A 13251-nucleotide genomic window follows, 5' to 3' on the forward strand; every position below is an offset into this window, starting at 1 on the left:
AAATTTTTTCTATTACTTATGTTGTGCACCCTTTTGCTTCCCTCTCATGATATAAGGACACACAGGTTAATGTGACAGAAGTATATGCAGTTACTAAAGAAATCAAGTTTTTCCACTGATAGGTATATGGGTTAGATTGAATATTAACACTGATTCCCCATGCTCTTTCCTTATGACACCTAAGTAATAAGTTATTTGCTTTCATAAATTTTTGAAATTTTATGTGATTAGTAATAAAAGGTTTTCATCAGAAAATAATATCCTTACCAACAGGAAGCAGCGTTTCACTTGACAAGCATGGAACATATATTTTCTTGATAAAGCTGATACGGTTTGGCTGTGTCCCCACCCAAATCTCATCTTGAACTGTAGCTCCAACAATTCCCACGTGTGGTGGGAGGTAATTGAATCATGGGGGCAGGTTTTTCTCATGCTGTTCTCATGATAGTGAATAAGTCTCATGAGGTCTGATGGCTTTATAAGGGGGAGTTTCCCTGCACAAATTTTCTCTTGTCTGCTACCATGTAAGACGTGCCTTTTGACTTCCACCATTATTATGAGCCTCCCCAGCCATGTGAAACTGTGAGTCCATTAAACTTCTTTCTCTTTATAAATTACCCATTTTCAGGTATGTCTTTACAGCAGTGTGAAATAAAGTATAGAAAGTCTATTATATTAGAAAGAACACTGGGGCTCAGGCATTGGCTCAACCCTTAGGTCTGTACCTTATGGTCACATAATATTGGATAAGTCACTCAATATCTTTGGACTTTGATTTTCCCATGTTTAACAAAGAAATAATAATGACATCATCAGATTAGTCACGGTCGGATTAAATAACGTGTGAAAAAGTTCCTGGTAAATGCTAATATATTCAGTAACTGTAGTCTATCAATATGCGTGGCTTTTTATAAAAGTCTAGGTCTGCTTTGTGATCCCAGAAATCCCCTTCATCCTATTCTGGTGTGGGGCCTGCATTCATGCTGCCTTATCTCCACAAACAGCTGGAATGAGTCATTAGGAGTTGTCATTCTTTCCACCTGGGGAGAGTAACTGGCTTGTGTCTGATCCCCCAACAAGCCCTCAAGGGAGGAGGAGTCAGGAAGCCGGATAGAAAGTGAGTGACATTGGACCCACAGTCAGCACATCACATACCCCATCCCAGGCCATGACAGCTTCCAACTATGAAGAACGACAGCAAGCCAACGAGTCCTTTCACCTTCAGGGCAAAACGTTGGCTGCTTTAAGACGACGAATGTTATTTATTTGGTTGAGAGCAGAAATGATCATACACATTAATATAATTTCATCAGCTTCTGAAAGAGGCCCCTCCATCCACACCCTTCCCTCCCACCACTTAAACCCGCTGGTTATGTACCAAACATGCCATTAAAGAATATGTTTTTCTTTTTGCTGACAAACAAAATCAGATGCTAATCAATAGGAATTCAGTTGGCAGAGACGTCTTGCTCATCAGTGAAATTACATCTGGATCTTGTTGGCTTGATGGTAGGAAATCCTTTTGATGAGAAACTAAAATTTAAAAAATATGCTCTCTCTTATCACAAGAAACTATAAACAACTACAACACTCAACAGTCAATCCAGCAAACAAACAAAAAACCCCTCAGTTGCTGGGGTGTTGGAAACTAATTTTATCACACTGTTGCCCCTCTCCCCCAATCTAATACAAGCTATTGAGAAATAATTATATGATTTGCTTGCTCAAAATTTAAATATGCTTTCTAGATGATTACTCTAAAAAACAGTGGGGGCTCAAAGAAGGATGTGCTATTGTTTTCAGACCACCTTGACAAGCTTGTGTCCATCAAAACTCACCCTGTCAGTTGTATTCAATGATGCTGCTAATTTAGCTCCATAGCTGTTGTTTACCCTTTCAAGGAAGCACATGAAACATTAACATTTCCTAATAATAAGTCTCCCCAGGTGCTCTTGTTTAGGGAGAACCCCTTCATCCATCAGTGAAGGTCCATTGCCAATCTGTAGATCTAGGATAGTGTTGATGCTTTTGTTATTAATCAAGCTCTTAGTACATCAAAAGAAAGTGGCTCATTCCCTTTTTTTCTCCCCACCAAATATTGTGAAGACAATAGAATAAGGGGGAAAACATTCACCAAAAACATAAGCACAGTGTATAATTTGGAATGGCCATTAACCAGAATATAATAATTCTGTCAGAGATATTTCTCACATCACTGAAGAGTGTTCTGAATTGGTAAAACCTTTAAAATAGAATATTGAATATCATAGTCCCTTCCTTCCTCCCTTCCTTCCTTCCTTCCTTCCTTCCTTCCTTCCTTCCCTCCCTCCTTCCTTCCTCCCTCCCTCCCTCTCTTTCTTCCCTCTTCTTTCTTTTTGCTTTTCTTTCCTTCCTTCCTTTTCTCTTTCTTTCTTTCCTTCTTTCTTTTCTCTTTCTTTCTTTCCTTCTTTCCTTCCTTCCTTCCTTTTTTCTTTCTTCCTTCCCTCCCTCCTTCCCTCCCTTCCTTCTTTCTTTTTCTTTCTTCCTTTCTTTCCCTCTTCCCACCAGCTGCTCCTCTTTGTTTTAGCTATAGGACCTCCAAATGCTTTCACATATATTAGTTTACTTACACATATATTAGTTTACTTTATCTTCATAGAAATCGTAAAAACTGGCCAGGCGCGGTGGCTCAAGCCTGTAATCCCAGCACTTTGGGAGGCCGAGACAGGCGGATCACGAGGTCAGGAGATCGAGACCATCCTGGCTAACACAGTGAAACCCCGTCTCTACTAAAAAATACAAAAAACTAGCCGGGCGAGGTGGCGGGCGCCTGTAGTCCCAGCTACTCGGGAGGCTGAGGCAGGAGAATGGACTAAACCCGGGAGGCGGAGCTTGCAGTGAGCTGAGATCTGGCCACTGCACCCCAGCCTGGGCGACAGAGCGAGACTCTGTCTCAAAAAATAAAATAAAATAAAATAAAAATAAAAAATTAAAAAAAAAAGAAATCGTAAAAACTAGGTAGGGCCACTAGAATGATGTTTGGGTGTTAAAAATAAGATTAGCAACTTTTTCAAGGTCAATCAAATGAGAGATTATACCTGGGAGATTCAAATCCAGGTTTCCTAACACCTGAGGTAGGGCTTTTTTCAATATTTCTAACTACTCTATTCCTATTTAATTTAGGTATTGTATGCCTAGTGGTCAATCCACATTTTAAGGTTGCATTCACTAGAATCAGATGTTAGTATAAAGTCCAAGTAAGCAAAAAAGCATATTGAAAACAATTTCAAAATTTCTGGGAGAACTGCTAAAAATATCAATAAGAATAAGCATTTTCTAGCTTAATCCTTTACATAAATAGATGCTACTGCTGACAGTGTTTTTTCCAGAGCTGGACTTCCCACTGTCAGCAAGAGGCGTGCTGAGATATTTACGGTGATCATGTTTTACATCACTCCATCTCTATCCTCCCTGGCTTTCTCAGCATTCTCTGAGCAGGGTGGGATAAAAGGCTGGTATCATGTAGCGATGACCTCAAAAACCCCACACTGGGCACTGTCAATATGGCACGTTCTCCCCAGCTTCTCATTCTTTGAATCCCTTCCCTGACAACCAGATGGATTGGTATGCATTTGCTTGCATAATGTGGCCCCCAATACTAAACTGGCTGTCTCATTTCTCATAGACAAGGATGTGGGACTCACATTAAAGCTGAGTTTCCAACTGCACTCACTCTGTGCATACTCAGTGTTCATTATCTACATGCCTGGAATAAAACAGGAGGGGCCACCACCATGGCTCATCCAAATGCTCTAGTAATTTAGATTCACTATGATACCACCATGTTAGGTCCATGCAGACTGGGGTGGAGTAACAGTACTTCCAAGAACCTCAACTGTAAACATACAAAAACCAAGTCTTAGGAAGAAGTAGTGAAAAGTAAAGGAAAGCAAATGGGTCTATCAGAATGAGCAGAGATAATGGTTTAGCACAGGGTTAGGAAATTAGAGAAAGTAGAGTCCTATAATATCTGACATTCGCTCTTGGATCCTTTCCTTCGCTTTTGTTCTTCCTGGCACTTGCTTTGTTCAGTTCCTCTGCAGAAACGCTTACCTCTTCAGTCTTGCAAAAGCCTTCCCTTAGTAACAATGGTACTGAAATTCATCTTCAATGGTAAGCCAAACCGGGAACCAGAGGCTCCCTTTCTGAACTCCAGACTGATGCAGAGACAAATTTATCTTTGTGCTTTGTATTAAGTGTAAGCTCTGCTCACCAAATCTTGATGGCTCCTTCTGTGCCTCCAGAGCCTGAGTTCATGCTTCTTTTGGAGCATTCATTTACTTTGAACATGTCTTACAGAAACTTGCTTTCATATCTGTCTGCCTCCTTAATTCAAAAAAGTCTAAGGCAGGGACAGTGTCCTCTTAGAAAATTGTGACCAGTACATCAGGACAGTGACGTGGACATAATGTATCTCTGAAGCATCTAATAGAGAGATTTTGCCCCATGGCTTAGGGCAAGGGTGGGCATTTGGTCACCTCTAGAAATATTTCTGATTGTCAAAACTTGGCAGGAGGCCCTTACTAGATAGAGGCCAGGGATGGGGCTAAACGTCCTACAGTGCACAGGATATCACTCTACTGCAAAGAAGTATCCAACCCAAAATGTCAATAGTGTTGAGGTCGAAAAATCCTGTTAACAGAACAAACTACCATCCCCAGGTAAATCTATAGGTATCTCCCTGAATAGGCTATTTTTCTGAGATGAATCTGACTAACATGTCTGTCCAGGACAGTGTCTCAGCCTAAACAATACTGTCTCCAACATAGAATGCCTTCTCTTTTCAACATTGGTTAATGAGTTATAAATGATAACCGTTTGTGAAGCTTATTAAATAGACTTTATTATCCCCATTATACAATTAAGGAAATTGAGACTGAGGAAAGTGAAATAATCTGTGAAGGTTTCAGACCTATGAAGGTGGCAGCAGATCTTGAATTTGAGACTTCTGGCTCCGTGATCAAGAAAAAAAAAAAAAAAAAAAAAGTCAGTCAAGACATGAAGGCATACAGATCCAGGGCATGTTGAGAGACCAGCCAGGAGTGACATGCCACTAAATCGTAGGGTACAAAACAGAAAGAGAAATTGGTTTGGGGACAGATGTTCAGGCCTCTGAATGACTTTTTAGGCAATTTGAACTTAGGAGAAGTGGAGGGCTGAGGGTAGATCACAGAAGAGATGATTAGACTTTTTCTTTGGAAGGATGGGCTGCTTGGAGAAGGAAATATCATTCAGGACGTGGCAGCAGTTCTTCAAGTCCCACTTCTAACCATTAAAGGAGGGTGACAGAAAGAGGAACACATCAACCCCTAGAGCAGTCAAACTTACTAGAAGCTGCATAGTTTGCTCCAGATAATGTCAAAGTTTTGGGGAACGTAAGTAACTACTCTCTGGAGGTCGCTGTATACATTCTGTGTCTGTGCTGCCACACACTGAAGTAAAGACACAAATCCTTAAGTTTTATATTTCAGATCAATAACCTAGATGTGTATAATCTGTAGGCCTATAGTTTAGATCTATGTTTTCTTGACACATGGTGAATAAACAACTAGTTTCCAGGACTCCAAAGCAACATTGCAAGACTTCTTTCTCCACTTAAAATACTTGCACTTTAATGGCCTTTATTAACCAAGTAACCCACCTCTATCTTTTAGGGTATGAGGATTTAGTAAACATATAGATGAAGAATGTGATGAAGTTTCTTCTAAAAAAAAAAAAAGAGCCTGATTTGAGCTTTGAGATTGAAAAAAAAATCTCTAAGCAGCTAGAGGGAGTGAAGAATTTCAGGAAGTGTATGCATGTTCTCAAAAGAATAATATGCAAGCAGCCCAGAAGCCTCCCACCAGTTATACCTGGAGTGAAGCTTATTCTTCTGTGAATGCAATTTCTTCTTAACCTCCCACAGATGAAACAGAATCCAGCATCACTTGTGATCTATTTCTAATGTAACTAGTGGTGGCAGCTTGTTTTGCATTTTTTTAACCTTCTTTTTAAACATCAGACTAATCCATCATGAACAGTGACTGCTTTCATTGTATAGGCCTTTGAATTTCAGAATGCCTAATTTGTTTATTTAAATGAAAAAGAGTTTCCAAAAGAAAATGGAAAAGCTAAGGAGAGGTTTGGGTTCTTGCTTGAAGGCAAATATTAATTTTGTCTCTAGGGTCACCATTTTTGGGGAGCTATCAGACACAAATATTCTGTAAAAGCCTCATTACAGGAGGTTTCTACTTTGAGATGGCCAAGAGAGTTGCCTCCAGGCCACAACCACTCTGACCTTCTAGGCTTTTGGCCATATTCACAGCACAGCAGATTTAATGATTTTATGAGGAGTCTTCCCCACCTAATCCTCTTAACAACTGGGCAAGCATTTACCCCATGCATTGGTGCTTTGGTTCAGTGGTAACTAGGAGAGAATTGGAAACAACCTTGGATAAAAGAGATGTTATTTCTTAAGGCATATGTTTTTCCCTTTTGATTTGAGTTATAGAAGATCTCAGCCCTATTGTTCTTACCCTTCAATGTTGGCCTGAAAGGGAGAAAATTTCCCGAAGCAAGATATACCTTTTTGGATGTGTCAGAATATACTAGAACACTGGACAGCAGAATTTCTGTCCACAAAGTCTTCTTTCCAGGACAGTTTTCTTTCTGTTTCAGTGCAAACCTTCAGAAAGTTTTCTGTCAGGATATGTCTAACATTGAGGATCATCAATTGCATTAGTTCAAATCATGGACATGTGGATTGAGTGCTAAGCAAAAAGAATTTACAGAGTTTCTACAATATGTTGGTTCCTAAGAAGGTTATAATTGAAGAGTGGCATACAATTATACTTCTTTGAGGAAGTTAAAATCTATTTGGATGGCAATTCTAATTTACCCAAAGAAACGGCAGAGAGAAGAACAATAGCTTCTGATCACCGGAGAAGGGTCATTTGAAATAGACCTTCAGTGTGCCCTTAGAATTTATAGAAGATAAATGAAAGTTGGCATGCTCAGAGGATACTTCCTTGAAGAGGTAACCCTTGAACTGGATTTTAAATCTTAGTTAGCATTTAAATACATCAACATCAAGGAAACAGAATTTCAAACCTGGAGAGCAACACAAATAAAAATTTTGGGCCAGGTGTGGTGGCTCACACCTGTAACCCAGCACTTTGGGAGGCCTAGGCAGGTAGATCATGAAGTCAGGAGTTCAAGACCAGCCTGGCCAATATGGAGAAACCCAGTCTCTACTAAAAATACAAAAATTAGCCAGGTGTGGTGGTGTGCACCTGTAATCCCAGCTACTCTGGAGGTTGAGGCAGAAGAATCACTTGAACCCAGGAGGTAGAGGTTGCAGTGAGCCAAGATTTGCTAGTGCACTCCAGCCTACATGACAGAGTGAGACTCCATCTCAAAAAACAAACAAACAAATAAATAAATAAACCAACATAAAAATTTGGCAGGACACAGTAGGACTGGGGACAGAAAATTGGTGATGTGGATAGGCAGTGTTTCAGACAAAACTAGGTGTTATATGCAGAGGAGTAGACAATAAAATATAAGAAGTATCATGGTAGCAGATGGAAGCTCTTTGTAAACTTAACAGAAGAATTCGAACTTGACGGCACATGCAATAGTCATTGTAGGTTCTAGAAACGGAGGCCCATGTTGAAATCAGCATTGTAGTACAAAAGGTTTGATGACCAATGAGGGATGGAAGAGAGGGTATCACTGAAGGTGACTCCGAGGCTGGAGGCAGGACTGTTAAAACCTACAGAAAGAAACCTTCCACAGGTTTAGGAAGGCGCACCTGTTTTTTTTTCCCCAGGGGAAGAGATTCCATTAGACTTTCCCAGAAGAGAATCTGGAATGAAAAAAGAATACAAAACAAAAGCAAAAACTAGCTATCATTTTCTCAAAGTGAATGGAAAACTAAATCTATCTCCATATATATATGGAGAAAGAGAGAGAGAGAGAGAGAGAATAAAATCCGTAGAGAGGAAAATCCTAGAGCTTTCTCTTTGTTGCCTTGTGTTCTCATAATACAAGCTCCTGTCTCTCCACCTTGGTCTGTGCTAACGTAGCCTTCTTTTACCCAGGTCCACCTCTTATACCCTTATCATTCCTGACCACTGATATGAAACCTTCTTCCACATAGTGTACTGAGAATCAAACAGATTTTCTTCTCTTTTTCAGTCATGACTCTCAGCTCTCCACTTTTCTACCAAGAACTCTTCCCCTCTATACTCAATCCCATCAGAACAAACCAGTTAAGTAGAAACGAAGCTGACATACAATCAGAGTCTTGCTGTGCTTTATCCCAATTCTTTTAGCTCTAAACCAAGGAAGCCATCTTGGTGAGACAAAAGGAGTGAGAACACAGTGCCTGGAACCCATGCTATTGTGGCTTCTCATGCGATGTAAAGAAGTGGGGAAATACTTTGGAAATAAACATAGTTTTACACCTATGACAGTCCATATTCAAGTATTTACATGCTTCTACTTATTATTTTTAATGTTATGCTGAAATTGCATGTCTATCATGTTGTTTAAACAATCTCATAGAAAGCCTTTTAAAGGAATACCTTGACTGCAGTGAGCTCTAATTTTTGTCTTTCAAATCAAATGAATGACTTTCCCAAATAGGAGAAGAAGAAGAGCAGGAGTGAATAGTATAAAGCAAGAGTCTTGGGTTTGACACAGAAAGTAATCATAAGAGAAGCTGGAAAGTACTTAAAATAATTCTGAGTTGCACTGATGATGCTCTCACCAGCATCTCTGGCCTTAACAATGGTCTCTTCTCTGATTTAGTCACAGAGAAAATTGGCCCTCGATTCGTTGACAAAATCTAGCCTATAGACATGGTTTGTTTCTTTCCTGTGCAAGTGTCATTAAGCTCAAATGGACCCGATCTTCAACTGCTGAATGCCAAGGTGCCAGCCATAGCACAGAAGTTCAGAGTATGAACTTTGGAGCAAGTTGGGAAGACAACTGATGTTTAAATTCTACCTCTGCCATTTACCAGCTTTGAGACCTTAATGAAGTCACTTAATATTCTGAATCTTGATTTTTCTGTAAAGTCAAAATAATAATTATTAATTGGTTATTGTGAGAATTAAATAAGAATGTATTGACAGGGCTTAGCAAGCACCTGATAAAATATTTAGCACCTAACAAATATTTAGCACTGAATAAAATATTATTTGCTATGACCTCTCTATGAGCCTGAGGGACACCTTTATAATGATGAAGTAGAAGTATCTTAAATTTGTTCTGTAGAAAACAGAACTTGTAATAGTTTCAAACAAAGCTTCTCTTGTCAGTGTCCTTCTCTTGATTAAAAATGTCATTACCCTCTGAACAACTCAGGCTGGAAACTATTGGACTTTTTATTATTATTATGATTATTTTTCAAATCCCTTAACTCCCTCATCCCCTAACCTAGCAAATCCTCCATCACTGCTAGTTTTGTTCTTGAAAACAATGGTTTTCCAACTTTTTGTGGTTGATAGACTAATTTTAGAATATTGTGAAGCAAAGAAATATTCTTCATAGAATAATGCACTCAGGTGTACAAAATGTTATAGACTATTTTTAGGCTAAACAGACCCTCCAAAGCCCACATAAGTACCTCCTAGGTATTTAGGGAGGCAAGTTGGAGAACCCCAGCTCTAAAATCGTTCTTCAAACTAGCTGAGCCTTTCCATGTCTTTGACATCTATTCTAGTTCCAAATCCTTATAATCTCTTGCCTAAATCCAACTTGGTCTCTTTGATTCCAGCATGCTCTTTCTCCTACCAAGAATCCACCCTTTTTCCAATATCTTTTTCACCTAAAGTACCATTTTCTTTCTCAAATTCTTTGGAAATTTGTTTTTGATTAACATTGGTCCTCAAATGCTACCTTATATCATGAGATAGAGAGATTGTGAATGTAGACAAGAGATGGGTTCCAGAGACCTGGATACTTTTAAAAACTTAGGATATTTTGACCCTAGTAGGCCCAGACCACACTTTGGGAAACATTATCCGAAGATGGTCTCTTCAAGCTAATTTTCTCGGTCATCATTTTGTTCAACTTAGCCACTGTACTTTCATAAACTGGGTATGTTTTGAACTTTGTTTTTATTTGCCCTTCAATTTAGAAAACTCTCTTCACTCTCACAATTTGGTTGAAAAACTTTCTTTTCTTACATTGAAAAAGAAATTTAGAGACAGGGTCTCGCTTTATCACCCAGGCTGGAGTGCAGTGGCACCATCATAGCTCACTGCAGCCTCAAACTCCTGGGCTCAAGCCATCCTCTTGCCTCAGCCTCCTGGGTCACTGAGATTACAGGTGTGAGCCACTGTGCCTGACCTCAAAACTGCTTATTCTTTATCACTCAGTACAACCACTGACTCTTCTATGGATTCTTCCTCCACCAGCTGCCCTAATAAGAAGGCAATATACCTTCTTCTAATGTCCTACCACTACCCTCTGCAAACACTGCCATTATAGCACATAGGAGACTTTCCCTTGAATTACTTTTGCTTGTGTGCATGTCTCGCACCTCCACTAGATTATACAGTCCTTGAAGGCAGATCAGATTCTACTTACTCCATATGTTGTAGATGTTCCTAAAATGTTTGCTGAATTATAAAATTTGCTATCATTCATATATGTGCCACATTTTAAAATTATTTTGTCTATCCTCAGAACAGCAGAACTCAAAGTTATGGTACAGAGGAGACTCATTTGTTACAATGCAGGGCCATGCTGTTGTGCTGGATCCAGCTTGTACTGGCTCGGAAGAACTGCCTGTGTGCATTTCTTCCCAATTCTGAATTCAATGATGTCTTTTTAGTAAGCCTGAAATCAATCATAGTGCTAAAATTTACCCCACAGAAATCAGCAAATGCTATAAATCAGGGTTTTTTCTTTTAAATAATTTTTTCTTTTTTTGAGAATGATTTACCAGCACAGCACTGCCAGTAACCAAAATAGTCATATAATTTCTGTGTGCCTTCATAGAATCCAATCTAATACGAAAAACTCATTTAGCAATCTTAAAAGACACCGTTTGCAAGTAAAAGAGCTACATATAAATCAAAGCCCTGGAACTTCACTGCCCAGAATGACATGGAGTAGAATACACCAAGGCACCAAGATGTAGGATTTTCCTTGATCTTCCATTTGGAAACTATGAGACATTAAGCAAATTGCTTGAATCTCTTGTAGGCTTTAGTGTTACCACCTTCACACTGAAAAAATTAATGCCTTCCCCTACTTCAAAAACCTAATTGAAGAGTAAATGAGGGAAGCCATGTGTGCAGAAGCATTTTTAAAATTGCTATCAAAATGTGTTCTTTCTGCCTCTGAGCTTCTAGATTCAGTTTTATAAAGGAGATTCCAGTCAATAAGAGTGACAGTTCTTTATCCTCACTAATCCATCTAAATCTACGAACAGTTAGTGCATGCTTTAAATGCTGTACGTACCATCCATTTCCTTCCTCCCAAGACAAACCTGCAGAAACATCAACCAGACAAGGCATTCTGCCTCTTCTCCCAGAAATTTTCCCTTTATTTGCACGGAATTCCCCTTTCCTTAAAATGGCAAACACTAGAACAATCTCATCTTTATCACAGACTTTAGTGAAATACAGACATACCATTTAACTATCCTCCCTACTCCCCATAATACAAAAATAAATGGCATTGATTAGTGATTGACTTCAAAGTGAGTAATTGAGCTTTAATGAGTTTATAAAAGGGATTGAAATCAAGGCAATAAATTAAAAGCAAAATAAAAGAGTAAACAAGAAAGGATGTTTTACAACTTGGTTCCATTACAGTCTCTGCTAACCAGATTAAAAAGTAATTGCCATGTCAAGAAAAATTATAGTGGCCTCTGCAAAATGGAAGAGCAGTAGGCTCTCTTTGTGTGCGGGGTGTAAAATGAAGAAAATAGAAAGTAAATAATTATACAGAGGGAAGGAGAGGGCAAAACTCGTTCCTGGCGGTCATTATGCTTTTAATATCAGAGATTTCTTCATAGAAATAGGCATTATCATCAACACATGCTAATGAGCTGCCTGATTTAAACTAAAATCTTTAATGTCCTCTATTATCTTTGTAGAAAGTGAAGTTTCATGCTTTGCAAAGATATGAAGATTCTAGTATCTTTTGTATAACATACCAGGAGTATATTTATGACTGCACGGTTTAACCATTTTAAATGTCCCTAAATTAATGACCTTAAAAAGACATAACATTCTCAATATTTTAGGGGACCTTTTAAAAATAGGCTTTAAAAAAATAAAGTGATGACATTTAGACAAATGATCTAAAATAAGAAGCACTTGTGATTGGAGAACCAAAAGCCGCCATAAAATAGGAAGATTACGTAAAATAAATTGAATGTAGCGATCATCTCTATGAGCCCTGATAATATGTCATGGGGCACTTATGGAATTGAATGCAGCCCTCACAGACCCACAGCTCATTATCACTGAGAATTCATGGGCAGCTGGTGAGAAGCCTAAATAGTGGTAAAGGGCGGATGTAGCAGCAATTTTTAAAATAACTGTCTCTAGAATCTTCACAGCCTGAGAAACTGCTCTAAGAAAACAACCAAAAAGATGCAAGCATCAAAATTCAAGATAGTATCGCTTGATAAATCTAATAAGCAAGATAATTGTGACTTAACATGTATACGAGGAACTGTGGTGGGTACAATGTTGATGGCAGTGAATTGGAATTAACCAAATGTCCCCACAGACACATCTGTCTATTGGGACTTCCAAGTTAGACTGGGAGCACTTGGATAGAATGCCTGGGAGAGTCGAGGTAGCCAAATGAGGAGCCTGTGTTGAGATAATAGGAATGTTTTCCAGGAGTGCTGAGACCAGCCCTTCAGTAGTTGGAGAATCTTGACCTCTGTATTAGTCCATTTTCATGCTGCTGATAAAGACATACCCAAGACTGGGCAATTCACAAAAGAAAGAAACTTATAGTTCTATGTGACTGGAGAGGTCTCACAATCATGGCAGAAGGCAAGGAGGAGCAAGTCATGTCTTACATGGAAGGCAGCAGGCAGAGAGAGAGCTTGTGCAGGGAAACTCCCCTTTATCAAACCATCAGATCTTGTGAGACTTATTCACTATCAAAAGAAAAGCACAGGAAAGACCTGACCCCATGATTCAATTACCTCCCACTGGGTCCCTCCCACAACACGTGGGAATTCAAGATGAG

This window comes from Macaca nemestrina, chromosome 11, assembly GCF_043159975.1.
Source record: "Macaca nemestrina isolate mMacNem1 chromosome 11, mMacNem.hap1, whole genome shotgun sequence".
Taxonomy (NCBI): domain Eukaryota; kingdom Metazoa; phylum Chordata; class Mammalia; order Primates; family Cercopithecidae; genus Macaca; species Macaca nemestrina.